The 3386-nt window shown below is 54.1% G+C and overlaps 1 long non-coding RNA gene across 1 annotated transcript; it reads right to left on the bottom strand.

The window, feature by feature from the left end:
- Positions 1–6: 6 nt before the first annotated feature.
- Positions 7–3081, bottom strand: LOC113979115. The gene is made up of 3 exons (XR_003537724.1): positions 2109–3081; positions 1786–1998; positions 7–140 (listed from the first exon to the last, which is right to left on the bottom strand). It is a non-coding gene; the product is annotated as an uncharacterized LOC113979115 (long non-coding RNA).
- Between the last annotated feature and the right edge of the window lie 305 nt (positions 3082–3386).

Below are 3386 nucleotides of genomic sequence, written 5' to 3'. Positions count from 1 at the left end.
ACAAAGCTTTATTGGGAGACAGAAGTGGTGGGGCAGGAGTGGGGGCTTCCCCCCCAGTGTTGCTGCTGGCCTGGGAACGCCCCTGCTGCCCTTGTCACTCCGTCTGTAATTGCAGACGAGTGAAGATGTTGGTGCCGACCCTGCAGGGACACAGAAGAAGATGTGAGGGTGGGACATGACAACGTCCAAATGCCCACCCAGCCCTGTATTCTCCCATAGCATTTTCACCTTAGTGGGCCTGCAGAGGGTGTTATTTTTACATGCTTTTACCCACACAGCAAGCAATAGAGTGAACCTTGCCATCGAAGTTTGCTGAGTCGCGCTTTTGCAAACTGATATTAAACCTACTTTTGCCAACACTTTCGACAGTGACGGTGGAAGCAACCCAAACCACTCATTTGTAGCAGCTCCAGCCCCCCCAGGGATGGACAGGGAATCTGTACAGGGCAGGGACAGGGAGCTCACCTGGTGACTTTCCAGTCATTTTCAATGTCGTCCACGTGTGACCGCAGAAGCCACATGGTCTTTTGCTCAAGGCACCAACCCACCTCTCCAGATGCAATGGCAGGCAAGACCTGCCCCCTGCCCCTTGCTGGCTCCTCTGCTGCCTGCAGGTCAGGGTAAGGCCAGGAGACAGAAAAGGGTTCTGTGGTGAGCAGCTGTGCCAGAGGCTGGCACTAACCAAACCATGTGCCTTCTGCCCAGGGCTGGGCACCTTGTTTTCTTTTTCTTCTTTCTCTGTCAGCACAACACTTGAAGGCTATGCCAGCCTCGTTAGGGAGGGCTGGGGGATAGGGAGATCCACTGCCCTTCGTGTTGTGTCCCCAGACAGACAGAGATGAAGACTGGGGACTGTGTGGGTGCCTCGGGCAGTGATGAGTCACAGCCATCCCTGCAGCCTCCCTAAGCAGTGGGACATATGTCCTGCATGTATGGGGCTGGCAAGGCCCCTCTGTGTGGCACCAGGGATCAGTGGCATGGGCAGTGGCTGGGACAGCACCTCTTCCTCCCAGGGAGGGCAAGGGAGAGCTGGGAGTGATGGATACCCTCCTACACCAAGGGGAGGTGACCAACAGCACCCCCAGGGACGGCACAGCCAGAGCTGGCAGCCTCCTTGGTCACTCACGATGCTTGTGGGATGGCATGGCATGGAGTGGGATGGCATCAGATGCCACAGCAGGGCACAACAAGAGCATGCAGCTCATCAGACAACATGGTATGGCACAGCCAGGCACACAGCTCCTCATCCAGTCACCCTGCAGCCTGGGACAGCACAGCATGGCTCAGCAGGGCCAGACTGCCCCAGGGCTGCCCTTACCTTCCTGGCTGCAGCCTCGTGGAGGTCAAGCAGGGCCAGGCTGAGCAGCAGCAGCAGCCGAGGGTCCCCATGGCGTTGGTGGTGGTGGCTGTGAGCGGTGCCCGGGCTCTGCCTGTGCTGCTGCCCCGCGCCCGCTCGACCCCTTTGATATAGGAGGGGCTGCTGACCTCCTGACAAAGGACACCCACATGGTGGGAGAGTCCCAGCCCCTCTGGGGATGCACGGGGGACCTGTGCAAGGTCAGATGAAGCTGGACAGACAAAAGAGCATCAAGGACATCACAGGGAGGGGAGGTCTGGAGACATCACAGGGAGGGCAGGGGATTTCTGAGAATATTACAGTGAAGGGCAGGAGAGCTCTGAGGACATACAGGAAGGACTATAAGCTCTTTGTGTCCACTTTAGAGCTTAGTGCTCCCTTAATCCTTAATAGCCTTCAGGGCTGGGGTAGGCAGCAGCCTGTCCTACCAGTTGTGACCATTCATCAGCTACTTGCCCTTCCTGGAAGCTGGTGCAGGCAGGGGATCACTGCAGCAGCCCAATGCTGTCGAGTGGGTGACAAATGGGCCTTTCTTCACTCCCCAGGGGAGTGTTCCTGCATCCGTGTGGGTAGAGGAATAACGATAACCAGGAAGGATATATCGTCCCGGATGTGGCTCCCCCAAACCAGCTGGTGTCATCCTGGCATGGCAGAGCCCACTGATGATGGAGAGGGACAGAGATGCCCTCCCCTAGGGTCCCCATGGTGAGGCCAGTGGGGACATGGTTGCTGAGACATCAGTGTGGCTCACCTGCAGTTCCCACTTCCACTTGTCTTGTGTTGGAAGCTGCCGACAGCAGCAACAATGTCCTGATCCAGCTGGAAAGGGACAAAAGCAGGCACTGAAGCCAGCACAGCTTCTGACATGGCTGGTGTTGCTGCAACCCATCAGCATTGTTCTTTAACCCCAGGCAACAGGCTGTCTGCAAGATTTTTTTCAAAGGTTGAGGTGTTCAGTCTGTATAAAGGGATATTTCTGCCTTTTCCTCCTCTTTTGGCCCTATCACCTCAATAAATCTTTTATGTGATAGACTCAGCTTTCAGCAGCTTCTGCATGGGCACAGCTGCAGACAGGGAGGACAGTCCTTAGTCCCAGATTTTCATTACAGTACAGCCTGTACTACTGTTTTTCAAGGCTGATTCAGTCCCAGTTTGAGGAAGTAAGTTGAGTTATTTATTAACCCTTTCTTCTTATTATTCCTTCTTATGATTAACCCTTATTTTGCATAACCTCCTGATACTGATGGGTTTTAAACCACAGCCCTGTCAATTTTTAGCTTCTTCAGTGCTTTCTGCATTGCATTGCTTCCCTGCCTGCCCATTGTCCCTCACCCGCTTCCTGCTGCACCAGGGCTCAGGAATGGCATTGCAGAATTTAGCCATAGCAATGATTGCCAGCTCCAAGCTACTTTGCTCTCTGCCCTTTGGAAGGTGCAAACCCATGGAGATACCCCAGCTCTTGGCTTGTTTTATTTTTGACTCAACTGAGGTTGGTCAAGAAATTTGCCTCCTTGAGCACTGAGCTGATCCCTGCACTTGGAATGTACACCGGTGGGACAGGGAGTGTTACATAGAAGAAAAATAAAGATTTTGGACAGAAATACCCAGTATTGTTTGTGTGATGCTAAACTTGAACCTACAGCTGGGAATAAACTGTGGGTTGCTGGGCATGGAGATCTTGCCCATCCCCAGGGTTCCTACTGGAGTTGGAGCTCCCTGAACCACGGTGATGGTGAGGGGGTGATAGAGGGGGGCTGATAACAGAGGGCAGATGGCAAGGGTGTAATAGAGAGGGGTGATGTCTGCCCCTCTTGCCCCCTGAAACCTTTCCAGACCAACCCTGACCTTTATCACAAACGTCGGCCACACTCCAGGCAGCACCTGCTTGCCAAAAAACAGTCAGAGCAAAACAGCAGCGATGTGGGAAAACATACCTTGTTGTGCAGTTAATTTCTGAGACAACAAACACTGGGGCAGGAATGGCCTGCAGGCAGCCAGCCCTCTGGGCAGGGATCTCTTGCAGGCAGGG

This window comes from Neopelma chrysocephalum, unplaced genomic scaffold, assembly GCF_003984885.1.
Source record: "Neopelma chrysocephalum unplaced genomic scaffold, ASM398488v2 Primary Assembly neopelma1_5156, whole genome shotgun sequence".
Taxonomy (NCBI): Eukaryota; Metazoa; Chordata; class Aves; order Passeriformes; family Pipridae; genus Neopelma; species Neopelma chrysocephalum.
This window is presented reverse-complemented; position numbering and strand designations above follow the sequence as displayed.